The sequence below is a fragment of the Delphinapterus leucas genome, chromosome 9 (genome assembly GCF_059928025.1).
Source record: "Delphinapterus leucas isolate spDelLeu-1000000601 "Yukka" chromosome 9, BTC_Dleu_Yukka2, whole genome shotgun sequence".
Classification (NCBI taxonomy): domain Eukaryota; kingdom Metazoa; phylum Chordata; class Mammalia; order Artiodactyla; family Monodontidae; genus Delphinapterus; species Delphinapterus leucas.
Genome location: NC_143137.1, coordinates 93703196 through 93720338, shown reverse-complemented (window position 1 = coordinate 93720338; position 17143 = coordinate 93703196). Strand labels below are relative to the sequence as shown.

The 17143-nt window shown below is 42.1% G+C and overlaps 1 protein-coding gene and 1 non-coding gene across 4 annotated transcripts in view; both read right to left on the bottom strand.

The window, feature by feature from the left end:
• Positions 1 to 17143, bottom strand: part of SUGCT (succinyl-CoA:glutarate-CoA transferase) — a 793918-nt gene that overhangs the window by 29596 nt on the left and 747179 nt on the right. For all 3 annotated transcript variants that reach the window (XM_089917071.1, XM_089917070.1, XM_022593044.2), the window contains one exon: positions 1 to 17143. This exon is cut by the window's left edge and continues 29596 nt beyond it; it is cut by the window's right edge and continues 53764 nt beyond it. The gene's annotated coding sequence lies outside the window, so the exon portion shown is untranslated.
• On the bottom strand, positions 3110 to 3182 carry TRNAE-UUC (transfer RNA glutamic acid (anticodon UUC)). Its single transcript has one exon. It is a non-coding gene; the product is annotated as a tRNA-Glu (tRNA).

Here is a 17143-nt window from a genome sequence, read left to right as displayed (position 1 = left end):
CAAGTCTCGTTTGGGATTCTCCAAAAGCTTCCTCTTCTTCCTGGAGATTGTGTGGAAGACAGTGGAGGTTGGTTCAGTTAACACACATTCTCAACCAAGCCCTTCCTTGCATTCTTCTTGTTCTTGCATCTAAGGGGAGCTATACTGTGGAGTTCTGGCCAAGGAGATGTAGGCAGCACTCCCTGGGCTGGATTATGGGATACAAAATAAAAAGGCAAAGATGTGCCCTTCCCATTTCTGGCTGACTGGGAAGTAGATGTTATGCCTAGAGGGGCAGAAACCATCTGGAAAACAGCTTTTTAAAAAAGCTGCACAGCTGAAATATCACTGAATCAGGATATCAGCCCTGGAAAGCCTACCGTAGACTTATAACATATATAGAAAGGAAAATACAACTATCATTTTACTACCTTGTGAGTTGGGTATTCTGATATCTGCAAAAAGAAGTAGCTTCTTGAGCTTAGAACAGAACCTTGCAATCCCTTTTAAACATAGCAAGCTGACTTAAATGATCTGAATATCTCAACTGTGACATGGGGACCAGGGAAGCCATCCATATGTAGAGATCCAGTGGAACACACTGTGTATTTAAGAAGGATGGCCCCTGAGATGCCTGCTTCTACATTTTCATTCCTTTACAGATTGGAACTCGATGAAGGTATCCTGATCAGGCATCTTTAGGCTATTTGAAAAGAAATGTATAAAAAACCTTGGGTAAAAAAGGTTATTGCGAATATAGAAGAAATGTGGAATGATCTGGAAAATTGACCAGACACTATAGTCAGTTTACATTCCATTTACTGCCCATTCATTCATTCATTCATGGATTTATTCATCTTGCAACTAATGTTTATCGACCACAAAGAGTAATGCCAGGTTCACGGATTCACAGTAAATATGATTTATCCCCTTTCAGAAAACTTTAACGTCTAGATCTGAAGGCAGGTGATCAAGCAGTTACTTCCTAAAAAGTCTGATGAGCATCTGGGTAGTTAGGATCTGCATATGTTTCATAGAAAAATGGGAAAATAGCTCAGCACGGCTAAGAACAAAAACTTCAAGCCCGCATCATCACCTTTTTTTTTTTTTTGGCTCACCTAGCATTTGTGCTTTCCCAAGAAAAGATTTGAGAGGACTGGTTTGAGACCAGTCAGGGTGAAATGCCAGTCTTGGAAGGTGACTGGATTCCCTCCTGCCCAGTCATGGTGGCTGTTTCTGGAGTGTTTACATGACTTTGCCAGGGCTGCTCCGGCTGCCATGACAAAATACCACAACCTGTGTGGCTTCAACAACAGAAACGTCTTTTCCCACAGTTCTGAACATTAGAAGCCCCAGATCAAGGTCCGGCAGGTTAAAGTTCTGGTGAGAACTCTCTTTCTGATTTGCAGACAGATGCCTTTTTGCTGTGGTCTTACATGGTAGAGAGAGAAAGCACTGCTATCTCTCCTTCTTCTTATACAGGCACCAACCTTGTCAGATTAGGGCCCTACCCCGTGACCTCATTTAACCTTTTTCACTTCCTCTCAGGCTCTATCTCCAACTACAGTCACATGGGGAGTTAGGGCTCTAATGTATGAGTATTAGGGGCGGGGGGGACAGAAACATTCAGTCCATAACAATGACTGATTCTTCCTGCCTGGAGAACATTCTTTATGGACATTACCGCAAGATCAGGAAGAAAGTTAGGGCCAATTTTCTTCAAACGTGGCTCTTTAGGTACGATGGACTTTTCCTTCAAACATTTCAATAGGAAAGGATGTGCTTCCCTGGTGGGCGGACACAAATAAACCACCTGGAGGGCACAGTCCTCAGGGTCTCTTCCCTGCAGAGCATCCAGCTTATCCACGTTAAGGAGATACCACATATGGCCAACAGGTATTTCAAATGATGTGTCCTGATGTGCCAGGACGCGCATGGCAAACCATGAAGAGTCACTGCTGGCCGGGGGCCTGGGTGTAGGGGGTGGATTAAGGAGAGAGGCACCCCGTGGAATACAAAATGTGCCTGAGGATCTACACTTGAGTCTCACACACATAAATAAAAGCCAGGGCTTCTAAGGTGGTTCTCTAATTGAGGTCAGGGTCAGAGATTCGCATGCTCATTTGACAGAAGAGGAAACCAAAAAGAAGTGAATACACCAAAGTCATGGGAAGAGTCTGTGATAACAACAGAGTTCCCCATATGGCCCAGACCACTGCAGCCACTACCAGGACGCATGTACCAGAGTCCTCGCCCAGGGGAGGCTTTGATCCAAGGACAAACCTTCCGTCCTGATGTAACTCTCTGATGGTTCAGTCTTGATTTTAGCAGTGTTAGCTACTGCTCCAGGGTCCTCGCCCGAAGTTTTCCTATATATTAAAGACAACACACCCGGAAAAGAGCGAGCACTTTCAGCAATAAAATTCAGATTGGCACAGACCAAGAGCCCCCAGGGAAGGAGAGTAAAAAAGTAAGAACTGCGTATTTCCACATCTGCTCCCAACGAGATTTATGTCAAATATTTTTATTATTTGACAAAAGCAATCCAAAGAATTATTTTGTTTTTCAGGATGCCTTGAAATGTCATTAAAATTCACCTACAAGCACACAGATACAACATACCACCTGTCTGCACTGTTAGATCAAATGAGAAAACAGAGCCCTGGGCCTCCTGAATAGGAAGAGACTTGACCTGCTACAGGCAGGGTAGGCTGCGGGGAGGAGACGCTGTTGCTTATCTTAGCATTTCTGTTCCCACCAACCTGGGGCAAGCAATCTATTTTCAGCTTGACACCAATCAGGAAATGGCTCTGCTAAAGTATCCCCCCTGTTAATACAATGAGACACATCCCTGGAAAAGTGGAGAACACCAACATGGGCCTGAGCGCTCAGATGAGAGGAAGTCATTCCTGGGCCAACATGGGAAATGCAACAGTCATTTTACAGAACACAACTGAGAAAGCAAACCTGCAAGAGGAAGTTTCTAGAAGGTCATCTGGTAACAAGTACAGAATGTCTACAGCAGTGCAAACTCTTTGGTTGAGTGATTTCATTCCTCTGTATTTACCCTAAAGATATTTTTCCATCCTTTTTTTTGGGGGGTCGTGCTGAACAGCTTGCGGGATCTTAATTCCCTGACCAGGAATTGAACCCGGGCCCTCGGCAGTGAAAATGCCAAGTCCTAACCACTGGACTACCAGGGAATTCCCTCCTAAAGATATTTTTTCATGTATAGGAAAGGATCCTTATTGTTCAGAGACAGTCCTTCACTGTTCTCTCGTGCTCCTGCACGCCTTGCTGGGTATGACAAGAATGCAAAATCCTTACCACTCTTTACCCAGGCCATTTCTCAGACTTGTGCTTAAAACAAGGGACCTTGAAGGATGAGGTAATGTCTCCTCCCGGCGCAAAGAGCGGGCTTGCTTACTGCTTACCCAGCAGAAATAGATTCCCTAAGCTCGATATTCCTCAGCTGTAATGCCAACCCACCGCAAGCACAGCATCCATCTGGGTCCATGAAATCACTGCTGTGGGGTTTGGGGGCCAACGGAACCAATGCCACGCTGATACTCCTGCTGTATGTTGTGCTGTAGGTAATAAAGTCCCTTGTCTCTGATCCAGGAGTCTTGTGTCATCTGCCAGCATCCACAAGACAGCAACAACATACTTCTGAGCTGGTAAGTAGGGTAAAATCAAATTCCAAACTTGACACTTAAGACAGTATTGTTTAGTAAAAAACAATGAAACTAAATGGCTCCAAGGAAAAACTGATGAGGTTAATTATGGTACATATGTACCCAAAGTAGGATGCAGGCATTTAAAATGACTTCAAGTTGCATATTGATTGACATGGAAATAATATAACTATTTTTGAGTGAAAAAAAACACTTGAGGCATCATGCTAAGTGAAATAATCCAGACAGAGAAAATCAAATTCTGCATTGTATCACCTATATGTGGATTCTAAAAAAAAAACAAAACTCACAGAAACAGAGAGTAGAAAAGTAGTTGCAGGAGCTGGGAGTTGGCAGGAAATAGGGAGAGGTTGGTACGAGTGCCCAAACTTTCAGCTACAAGATGAATAAGGTCTGAGGATCTAACATAAAACATGGTGACTATGGTTGACAGCACTGTATCATGTTCTCACACGCAAAAAAAGATAAATATGTGAGGTGATGGGTGTGTTCATTACCTAGATGGGGGGAGCGCTTGCCCAATGTATATGTGTACCAAATCTCCACAACGTACATTTTAAATATCTTATAATTTTATACGTCAGTTATCCCTCAGTAAAGCTGAAATTTAAAAAGACGAGATCTGCCACCACTATGAATTATACCATAATTCATCCACAAAGTCTGAGAGTCGGCCCTCAGTCTTGCTGACTCATGGCTACGTGGATCCTTTTAAAATCTCTTAGGTGTCTCCCCTCCAGCTCTGGCCCGATCTAGGTCCTCCCCAGCATCTTCCTGGAGATTACAATCACCTTCGAACTGGTCTCTGTCTCCATTCCACATCTCCCTAGCCCATCTATAACTCTGCTGCCACATTAATTTTTCTTAAAAAAAAAAAAAAAAAAAAAAAGCCCAGAAATCAGAGCATGTCACTTAAAAAAATTTTTTTTCTTGTGGTAAAAGTCACATAATATAAAACATACTATTTTAACCATACATAACTGTACAGTTCAGTGCATGGCCTTCTTTTGCTTCAAATACTTCAGGGCCTCCCAACTGCTGACAAAAAGTCCCCCATCGTCTGCTCCTGCTGGCCTCACCGAGTTTCTTTGATGTTGTCCCCCTCGCTCGGCCCCCCAGATGCATTCCTTTTGATTCCTTGCCCCTTCTTTATGGAACGCCCCACCCCGACCCTGTTGGGCAAATGCTTATTTCAAGATTCAGCTCCCCTGGGGAAGTGTGTCAGAACTGCCTCCCCAAGTTGAAATCCCTCCTCCTTGGAGTCCCAACGAGATCATATGCAAATTCATCAAAACACTTACCAGGGGTTTCCCTGGTGGCGCAGTGGTTAAGAATCCACCTGCCAATGCAGGGGACACGGGTTCGAGCCCCGGTCCGGGAAGATCCCACGTACCGCGGAGCAACGAAGCGCGTGCGCCACAACTACTGAGCCTGTGCTCTAGAGCCCGTGCTCCGCAACAAGAGAAACCACCGCAATGAGAAGACTGCGCACCGCGATGAAGAGTAGCCCCTGCTCGCCGCAACTAGAGAAAGCCCGCGCGCAGCAACGAAGACCCAACGCAGTCAAAAAAAAACAAACAAACAAACAAAAAAACAACTTACCATCCTGTGTCCTATCTTTCTCTCCTATTGGCTTGTGAGCTCTCTGAGGGCAGAGAACACATCTTATTTATATCATCCACATCTAGTCTACTCTGGGAACAAAAAGACTATTTATACATAAATGAAAAAAATACAGTGAAAACTTCAGAGCCCGAGTTCACTCATACTATCAAATCTTAATTCTGAAAAGTTCTAAGTTGAGGACCCCACCTGATGGACTCACTGTGCTGCCATCAATATTTTGCGGCCCGGAAAGGAATAAAGCAGGTGATTCCTACCTGCAAAGAATGTTGCTCTGGAAATATTTGTTTCTGTCTGACACAGGGTGGCCCCCTCTGCTGCCATTGGAGGGAGAACGAACACCTTGGCAAAGTCCACAACCCTGGGACAAAAGCCATGGGGAAAAACTGACCCTGGAATGGCATACTATGCGTCATGAGATTATCTTAGGAACTGAGCATACTAAGATGCTTTAAGCCTTTTCAATAATTTATTATTAATGAAAACATTCAAAGACAGAAACAAATGGCAACCTGGGCAGATCAAAGCAGGTGTGGGAAATAAAACAAGCAAAAGCCTTCAGACAGAATGAGTGATCCAATAGGACGTGAGCCTGAAACTGGACAGCAGGTTTCTAGATTCCATTGAAAACGTATCATTTGGGACTGGACTCTAAAACACGGACCAAATGTAAGTTTGAACTATATTTCTTCAGGATGACCCCTTTATCTGAAGCAGAGCATCACGTACGTAACAGTGCTTCCCAAAAGGTTTAAAAACATCAAGACGGATCCTGTGATAGGCCTTGACAAGCCATTTCTAGCACGAGGATTTTTGCCAAGAAAGGCTCTCCAACAGCCAGTGGCGTTTACAGAGCTCTCTCTTAAGTTAGGAGCAGGACAAGCCATCCTGACACCCATGTTGACCTGAGCTGGCCTCTCAGCTGGTTAGAGCAGGAGCTGGAAGGAAGGCATAACAGAGGGGCTGCTGGAAGGGACTGGGTCTCTGGGGGTGGCCCAGGACCCACAGGGCTACAAGCAGGCCACCAGAGAAGCCACGAGGCGAGCTTTAAACTCCCTTAGGCCTCCATATTGGCAGCGCTTAAAGTAGGAGTCTTCCGACAACCTGCGGCGGGTCTATGGCAGCCAGCCCTTGAAGGTGGAGCAGCAGCAGCCTTCTTGCTACTTGAGGTTTTGCTTCTGAAAATGCTTTTGCTCACCCCGCTTTGGATGCCTCCATCCTGGTTTACCAAACGTTGAGTCCTGAATCCTCACTCTACCTTTAGCAAGCACAGCCTTTTGTCTTATGATCAGCATGACTTCTTTTCCCACAAGCCCTGGAGGACTTTGGTTATCTGAAGTCTCTTTTGGCCTCAGGAGCTGCCCCTCACCTTTGAGGTGGTCTCATCAAGGTTGGAAACTAGTAAGTCTGGACTCCACAATGCATCAGTTCCTCAGCCACCCAGAGCTAGAAGCACCCTCCGAACCACATATACAGAAGTAGCATATTTCACTGATGGTGACTACCGGTGCTACCGCGGTCTGAGCTCAGCCATGACAACAGGAGGAGACTGACCTTGAAGCACTTGTCACAGCTGACAATGGCAAGCTCAGTGCCATTCTTTGATCCAGAGTTATGGGCACACGAAGAGGATGGTTCAGTCTGTGACCTAGTCGGTGAGTGTTGTAAATGATTTGTCGTACACGGGTTTATTTCATAAACATGTCAGAGATAGTGAGATTATCTTACCCTATGTCGTTCATTCTAGTTTCACAAAAGTAGGTAAATAAGACTCAGAGATAGGGACAGAAAGAGGCATTTGTTCTGACCCTTATCAGGTCCATTGTTCATAGAATAGCGTGTGTTTCACTTGGAAATTTCCTTAGTTTAATGAAAGAGGAAAAATATGGGTGGGTTATAGAGAAATCTATTGAAATTATTAAAATCACGCTCCACAGATTAGAAATAAACATCATATCCATGTTTTCTTCATTTGATTTCAGTCATAGGCTCTATACTAGGGAAGAAAAAGTGGGGGAGTGTCTTTTTATGGTTATTTCATGTATTTCTAGATGAGAAATCACTGTATTTTATTTCCAGAAATTCCCATGATTTGGGAAAAGTTATTCAAAGCTGCATAGCCAGAATTTATACAAGTATATCGTCGACTTCATTTTGATTGAGGGTGGGGATGTATGAGATCGGGAAATGGGGAGGCTATTTTATTTTAATTGCTTGGGTGGGAACGGATCTGGTTATCAGTTTCCTATGAGATGCACTCCGTGCTGAGGGGTTCTTGCTTGTCGTCGTCATTCAATGGAGATTCTGCGCTTCTCTCATGACTTACACATGAACTTGGTGACTTACAATAACACTTTGTGATCCAATCTCAACTTGCTCTTTTCCATCTGTGACAAGGATAACATCCCCGGCTCTGGGGCGCCTGGCAGCACCTTTTCCCTGCCAGTGAGACTGAGCTCTGACCCGTGCAGAAGCAGCAGCTACAGGAGGGAGAGCACAGGACTCGACAGTAACAGGAGAGATTGCCCAGGGCATGTCCATTTTCACCCCATTTGGGCAACATGTAGCTTCTCTGAGTAGCTCCTAAGTTGTGCTCCACGGACATTGAGCTTGGAGAAGGATATGCTCGGTCACGTCCAGGGTCATGGGATGGTAAGCACCAAACTTTCCAAAAGATGGCAGAAGGGAAGTACTACCAGATCTGATGGATCCACAAGTTCATTTTTCTAGGTAACAGATAAAGAGCTAAGTTAAACACCTCTGGTCTGGTTGAAACAGCTTCTAGAACAGTTTCATATGTTTTCTCTCCATTTGTTCCTTCAGAAACTTTTTCAGCCAAACCATGAATCTCTTTCCAACACAGAGCAGTCCTATTGCTCTATGGTTAAGTTAAACTTTTGATCACTCCTTAATAAAGTCCTTAACTTCTGAAGGGGTGAAAGAGGACAATCCATTACCAGTAAGAAAATATTCCTATCATAGGATCACTAACGGATGTCCAGAGGATGATGCAAAACAGTGTTGTTTGTTTATTAGTTTGTTTTCAATTTCTCCATTAATGCAGAATCCTCCTTGTGAGTCCTTTCTCTCCTGTTCTCTCTTCGAAGCCTTTATGCTCTGCTTCCTTCTTCCCAGAACCCTGCCTCCCAAGTAGTTGTCCAATTTACTTTTCCACCTGTAAAGTCACCATCAAAAATTCAGGGTCCTATTCGTCTTTTAGGTTCTTCAAAATTAAAACGCGTATGATAAACCTTTGTCTTGTTAATGCTACCCACTTCTTATTGCAGGACCTTGAAGTTCTCTGCATCTCTATTCTCTGACTAAAAAGAAAGAAAAGTTTCTGAGTAAGAAAGTGGTGGAAAAGGAAAGGAAAAGGGAAAGGAAAGAAAAAGAAAGGAAAGGAAAGGAAAGGATAGAAGGAGTGAAGAGAAAAAACGAAAGAAAAGAAAAAGGGGAGTGACAATAGAGGGAAAACTCTGTTCTGTGACATTTGAAACTAGGCCATTACCGTGACTAAATTCTTACAATTTTTTTGATTTTCAGCCACTGTTTTTTTTCAGTCATAGTATCTGCAAATTAGTGACGTTGAGCTAATATAAATAACTTTTCTTTTTCATTTTTTATTCTTTGTTTTAAAATGAAGGATTCAATCTCTGATAGTAGCTGCATAGATTATCTGATTCTATATCAGTTCTTTCAAAAGGGCGTAATATGTCTTTCAGAAATAGAATTGACAAATTCCTGAAACTTAAATCTACCAAAACACAAAAGTGTTTTTTTTATTTTATCTACTATGTTTTAATGTAAATATATAAAACTTTAAAAGAAACACCATATGCAGCTCAACTAATATGATTCATGGTGTTGTCATTAGAAATTGGCCAATAATCATGTTGAGGTGAAACAATCTTTACTTTGAAAATTACCAAACATTGTTCTACTTTTTAACAATAGTAATGTATAGGGCTTCCCTGGTGGCGCAGTGTTTGAGAGTCCGCCTGCCGATGCAGGGGACGCGGGTTGGTGCCCTGGTCCGGGAAGATCCCACATGCCGCGGAGCGGCTGGGCCCGTGAGCCATGGCCGCTGAGCCTGCGTGTCCGGAGCCTGTGCTCCGCAACGGGAGAGGCCACAACAGTGGGGGGCCCGCGTACCGCAAAAAAAAAAAAAAAAAAAAAAAAGGTAATGTATCTCTGCCTCTTTTCTCACAGTAATTGATGAGGGTAAGACTAAAATAAATAAATTCATGAAGAAAGGAAAAAGAGAAAGAAAAGAAGGAACAATGATAAAAGAATGAAAATACAATGGCCACGTGGGCTCATATAGCCACACATAAAAATTTGGCTTGAAGTCCCCGGGCAGCCAAAGCAAAGAAAGGGAGATACGGTCTTATTATTAGATAAGAAGAAATGTACTAGTTCCTCAGGGAAGCAAATGTATTTTTCTTGTATTAATGTCACAAGGAACTCATGCTGGTGGGGTCTCATCTGGGGAACACTGAGAGATGAGTTCTACAGGCGAGGATGCCACACAGAGTCCCCCTTAAAAATCGAGAGTACAGCATTAAAACACAACCTAATTTAGGCAGTTTTTAAACCCAAGTGTGAAGCTTTCTGTCCGCCAGCTTGGGTGAAGGCACTAATGGAGTGCTTAACCTTTAGACACTCTTGTTGAGACTAGATCACAGGCGGTTTACTATTGCCTTTTCAGTGCGGGCGTGGAAGGCCAGCAATGTGATGCGATAGTTGAAAGCAGATCCGTGGTCTAGACCAGAGAAACTCAACCAACCACATTCGGGGCTCTTACCACCAACCACATCTGGATCTCCGGCAGCTGTTCCACTCATCCATGGCTGCCCCACTCCCCCCGGAGTTAGGCCCTAGGGGTAAATACGGACACAACTTCTCACAGGGAGTTATTTCCAGCATATAAAGGATTGAGTATGCGCCTTCTGCAAACAAGGAGGAGCATATTCTTGGAGCCTATGCAGTTGGGACCATCCCTGTGGAGTTGCAGAGACTGAGACTGGAACAGCTCTAGGGGACAAAGCATCCTCACCCATGCTGCACACCACTGATGATGGTTTACAAAGTGAGCTTTATCATGCAGGGTGACTGGGTCCCAACCAGAGGGGGCCCAGTGCCTGTGACATTTGAGGCACTTTCCTAGGCTGGGCTTTCCTCAACCCCTCCCCAGAATCTGGGTCTCAGAGCCTACCCTCTCACTGGTCAGCACAGCACTGGTCCCCACAAAGATCTGATTTACTTCTGATTTTAGGATGTAATACAGTGTTTAAAATCAAGTTTAAATTTTAGTAAGTTCCTATCTATTTCCCTTCATATACTGTCCTTTTGACCTAAATGGGGATTTTTGCACCCCAAAAGACCTTCCCAACCAAGAACTAGATAAGCAAGATCCATGTTTATTCAAACATAGTGAGACAAATCTTTTTCAATCTATGGATGGTTCACTGATAGGAAATGAATAGGGAAGTTAGTAAGACATTTCAGTATCTTCACGACGACAAGAAATACTACATAGAATATGAAAACCTTTCTGAGAATTCCTAAAACCACTTGTTTGATTTGTCATTTAGTGGGCTGAGAGACATTGCTTCAAGGTGAAGGAAAAATAGTTGCTCTGGACAAGTCCAGGAAATCTCTCCTGGTCCTAAGGTCCTAATCAGGATAGATCAGCTTCACGTAAATGTGATCTAAACCTGCATTTGACATCTCTTCAAAGGATCAAAATACTGAACAGCATAAACGGACACACGCTAAGGATCACATATAACCAGAATGAGCTGTACTAGACTATTGATATATGCAAGTAATATTTCCCCATATTTATCCCATAGAGTGCCATTTAACATTATTAAATTTTGTATGCAAATGCATTTGGAAAGGAGTGTTCCATTTAATTTAACACAGCTCTCCTTAAGGAGAACACCACACAAACATTTTCCCCTACAAATTGGCTCCAGGTAAAGGCATGAAAGCGTATCCTACTGTTCAGGCTTCCAGAGACAATTCCGGAGACACATTCTTAAAAGTGGAGGAAAAAAACTGACGTCAAAAAGCTATCTACTTGGAGCCTAATACTGAAGTAAATCATGCATTAGTTGCATTGGAAAAAGTAAAAATCAATGAAGAACATCTCCGTCTCATTAGGAAGCTGATTTGGGAGGCGACACGGTCTCGCTCAGTGGGCAGAGGACCTTGGTGACAGCCTGCACTTGGCCAGCCAACACTATATTTATATCTGTTAAAAACATCTCTCACTTCTGGGTACACAAACCGAAATACTTGAAAATGAAACAAGTGTAATACGTACGTGCGGGAATAATTCAAATAATTAAGAACTGGGTACAATTTGAAATCGTATAACTTAGAATAAAGAACTTGTGGAAATTTCCAGCAAAGGTGCCATAGATGCTTAAAGTACAATCCCTTTGGTTTGGTCAGTTTCTTCTTGGCCATTACTAGAAGGGGAGGAAGCTGGAAATACACTCTTCTCCAGATGATCCTCCTGGAAACCTGCCTAAAAGGGCGACATGTAGATTTGAAAATAAACAGGCTGAGGCCGATTAGGGTAGAAATGTTTCCAGGAGCTGATCTGTGACATTTCTATCTAACAAGAACATTGAACTCTGCCATGTTCCTTATCGAAAGTCAACCTGGAGCTATTGTGTGATCTGCCCAGGAAGGGCCAAGTCACCCACCTATTTCCCATCGAAAAGCATGCTATTTTCATTACATTGATGGTGGACTTTTCAACTTCGAACTCCCCAAGCAGTCATGCAAGTGTGCTGCCACCCAAGCAAAACTCACTATTTTCTTGCGTGCTGCTGTTATTGTTGTTGTAGTTGTGTGCCTTCGTGTATCTGTATGTGTGCGTATGTGTGTGTGTGTGTGTGTGTGTGTGTGTCTTTGAAGGAATCCACATGGTAGGGGCTGGGAATTCTTGGGGAGGAGTCTATTGAACTGGGTGTCACTCAACTTGAAAGATCTGGAGACACCAACTGGCCACTTGAGGAAAGAGGACGGCAAGCACCCAGCTCGGTTCTATCTTAGGTTTGATTGTATTTGAAGCAAGTATAGAAGAGCTGGAGTCTTCTGGGTCTTCCCCTGACTCTTCATCAATGAAAGGTGGGAGAAGAAGGCCAGCCTAGCAGAAGCCAAGGCCAGGGAGTGGAATGACTGATAACAAAGGAGAAAAGCAAGAGACAGACGACAGGGTCCTGGAGGCACCAGGGAGTCCTCAGTGAGGGACCTCTTGGTCACACTTCTTCATCTTCTTTGCAGGGCAGGGAGGGGTGTTGTGTATGAACCCATCTGCCTTCAGAGCCTTCACTTAGAGAGCACCAGTATGCAGACAAGAAGTTTAGCCTTTGAAAAAGAGTTAACTTGGACTTGGTAAACTATTTCAGTTTGAAGCCATTCAAGATTTTTTTTTTGGCCTCACCTCGTGGCTTGTGGGATCTCAGTTCACACCAGGGATTGAACGCAGGCCACGGCAATGAAAGCCTGGAATCCTAACCACTAGACAACCAGGGAACTTCCGCCATTCAAGGTTTTTCAAGTATTTCTAAATACTTTTTCACTATGTAATTGGAAGTGACCTGATATGGGGGACGTGGGGAGAACTCACATCCATTTACAGTAAACCCGGATAGTGGTATTTCCTAATATCATCTGTGTGTACACAGTATTTTTCCCTTCTAAGAGAGCATCCAAATCTTGCAAGAATAAACATTCACCTTCAAAAATCCTTAGGGTAAGTTAATACTTTTCAGATGTGCCAGCTCAGATGTCATATCACCATTGATGTGTGTATGACTGCTGCTGAACACTCACTGAAACACATATATATGTGTGCGAACTGATGCATTAAAGTTAGTATATACATAATGAAATATAATACTGAAAATTTCATTTAAAAAAAGAGAAAGGAATTCCCTGGTGGTCCAGTGGTTAGGACTCTGTGCTTCCACTGCAGGGGCACGGGTTCCACCCCTGGTTGGGGAACTAAGATAGATCCTATATGCCACACGGCATGGCCAAAAAAAATTAAAATAAAATACAAAAAGAGAAAATATGTAGAGGCATTGGAAAGACTGGAAGAAGAACAAATGGAAAGAGACACTCCAAACTTCTCCAAGTTGATGTACCATATATTTGTAATGTTTCTCTTTAAAATAAGTATTTTTAGTGCCACTAAAGATCAGTCCTCTGAATTTCCAACATCTTTTAGATTCATGGGGCATTTGAAAGTATTTACAGCATCTTGTGTATTGAGCAAGACTTTCTCTGGTTTCAAACAGCATTGTCTGGGCCTGGAAGCAAAATAGAGTATCCTTCTGATGGCACTAATGGGACCCTCCTTCCAAATACTGATGTCATTATGTACAATGGCTGCAAGAATAAATTTATATGGGAACAAAAGACTGACATGAACACAAAATATATATATCTCAAGTCTCAGCTCCCAAAGAAATAGCCAAGACCACTATGAGAAACAACCTTTGAAGTGGGGAGTGCAGATGAGGTGCTACGCCCTTTTGTGGGTAGTTGTTTTTCCCCACCACACGAAGGGCTCATAATCTAATGGTTATCACTGGCCGTTGAGCAATGGAACATCAAAGGTTTCTGGGGGAGTAGAGTTACTGCCAGGTTTGACACTAAATCTGTTTGTGGGTCATATTGCAGTGTGAGTGACATGAATAATAGAATGATGGAGAAAGTTATCCATTAAATGTTGCATTAGTGATCTATCTTGCAACTAACTACCTTGGAACACAATCACGGGTGGCAATTCTTTTAAAAATTATAGCCGTGTTGGTAATTTCATGTGTAGAAGGAATGGCATGACTATAACAAATAGATAAACTATAAAAACTATTTTCTGTTTCACATTCAGACTTGTGCAATATCACAGTACATGAGGACCTCCAAGACATCCATGGGGTTGCTTTGTAGAAACAAACTAGCCTAAGGGTATGTCTGTACTTTGCCAAACACAGAATGAGAAAGGATTAGCCATTTTTTTGCGGTCTTCAAAATGGCAATGGAGGCTTCACTGGCTAAAGGAGAAGAAGCTGTCTTGCTGCATACTGGATACGATAAAACTCAGACATTCCTGCTGTTATTCTTTATTCTACCAAGAAACTGCGAATGAACTTGATGCTCTACAGAAGCAAGAAGAGATATAACAATTATAAACACATGCACATACAATCAGAGCCCTAGAATACATAAAACAAAAACTGACATAGCTAAAGGGAAGAACATACAATTCATCAATACTGGTTGGAGACTTTGATACAACACTTTCAATAATGGTTACAGCAACTACAAAGAAGAATAACAAGAATATAGAAGATTTCAATAACACTGTAAACTGACTAGATCTAACAGACAACTATAGACGTCACCCAGCAATAGCAGAACACATATTATACTCAATAGCCAGACTTATCAAGAAAAAAAGACAAGACTCAAATCAATAGAATTAGAAATGAAAAAGGAGAAGTAACAACTGACACTGCAGAAATACAAAGGATCATGAGAGATTACTACAAGCAACTATATGCCAGTAAAATGGACAACCTGGAAGAAATGGACAAATTCTTAGAAATGCACAAAATTCCGAGACTGAACCAGGAAGAAATAGAAAATATGAACAGACCAATCACAAGCACTGAAATTGAAACTCTGATTAAAAATCTTCTAACAAACAAAAGCCCAGGACCAGATGGCTTCACAGGCGAGTTCCATCGAACATTTACAGAAGAGCTAACACCTATCCTTCTCAAACTCTTCCAAAATATAGCAGAGGGAGGAACACTCCCAAACTCATTCTATGAGGCCACCATCACTCTAATACCAAAACCAGACAAAGATGTCACAAAGAAAGAAAACTACAGGCCAATATCACGGATGAATGAACATAGATGCAAAAATCCTCAACAAAATACTAGCAAACAGAACCCAACAACACATTAAAAGGATCATACACTATGATCAAGTGGGGTTTATCCCAGGAATGCAAGGATTCTTCAATATACACAAATCAATCAATGTGATACACCATATTAACAAAATGAAGGAGAAAAACCATATGATCATCTCAATAGATGCAGAGAAAGCTTTCGACAAAATTCAACACCCATTTATGACAAAAACCCTCCAGAAAGTAGGCATATAGGGAACTTTCCTCAAAATAATAAACGCCATATATGACAAACTTAGAGCCAACATCGTCCTCAATGGTGAAAAAACTGAAAGCATTTCCACTAAGATCAGGAACAAGACAAGGTTGCCCACTCTCACCACTATTATTCAACATAGTTTTGGAAGTTTTAGCCACGGCAATCAGAGAAGAAAAAGAAAAAAAAGGAATGCAAATCGGAAAAGAAGAAGTAAAGCTGTCACTGTTTGCAGATGACATGATACTATACATAGAGAATCCTAAAGATGCTACGAGAAAACTACTAGAGCTAATCAATGAATTTGGTAAAGTAGCAGGATACAAAATTAATGCACAGAAATCTCTTGCACTCCTATACACTAATGATGAAAAATATGAAAGTGAAATTAAGAAAACAATCCCATTTACCACTGCAACAAAAAGATTAAAATATCTAGGAATAATCCTACCTAAGGAGACAAAAGACCTGTATGCAGAAAATTATATGACACTGATGAAAGAAATTAAAGATGATAGAAATAGATGGAAGAGATATACCACATTCTTGGATTGGAAGAATCAACGTTGTGAAAATGACTCTACTACCCAAAGCAATCTACAGATTCAGTGCAATCCCTATCAAACTACCACTGGCATTTTTCACAGAACTAGAACAAAACATTTCACAATTTGTATGGAAACACAAAAGACCCCAAACAGCCAAAGCAATCTTGAGAAAGAAAAATGGAGCTGGGGGAATCAGGCTCCCTAACTTCAGACTATACTACAAAACTACAGTAATCAAGGCAGCATGGTACTGGCACAGAAACAGAAATATAGATCAATGGAACAGGATAGAAAGCCCAGAGATAAACCCACGCACATATGGTCACCTTATCTTGATAAAGGAGGCAGGAATGTACAGTGGAGAAAGGACAGCCTCTTCAATAAGTGGTGCTGGGAAAACTGGACAGGTACATGTAAAAGAATGAAATTAGAACACTCCCTAACACCACACACAAAAATAAACTCGAAATGGATTTAAGACCTAAATGTAAGGCTAGACACCATCAAACTCTTAGAGGAAAATATAGGCAGAACACTCTGTGACATAAAACACAGCAAGATCCTTTCTGACCCACCTCCTAGAGAAATGGAAAGAAAAACAGAAATAAACAAATGGGACCTAATGAAACTTAAAACCTTTTGCACAGCAAAGGAAACCATAAACAAGTCGAAAAGACAACCCTCAGAATGGGAGAAAATATTTGCAAATGAAGCAACTGACAAAGGATTAATCTCCAAAATTTACAAGCAGCTCATGCAGCTCATATAAAAAACACAAACAACCCAATCCAAAAATGGGCAGAAGACCTAAACAGACATTTCTCCAAAGAAGATATACAGATTGCCAACAAACACATGAAAGAATGCTCAACATCATTAATCGTTAGAGAAATGCATATCAAAACTACAATGAGATATCATCTCACACCAGTCAGAATGGCCATCACCAAAAAATCTAGAAATAATAAATGCTGGAGAGGGTGTGGAGAAAAGGGAACCCTCTTGCACTCTTGGTGGGAATGTAAATTGGTACAGCCACTATGGAGAACAGTATGGAGGTTCCTTAAAAAACTACAAATAGAACTACCATAGG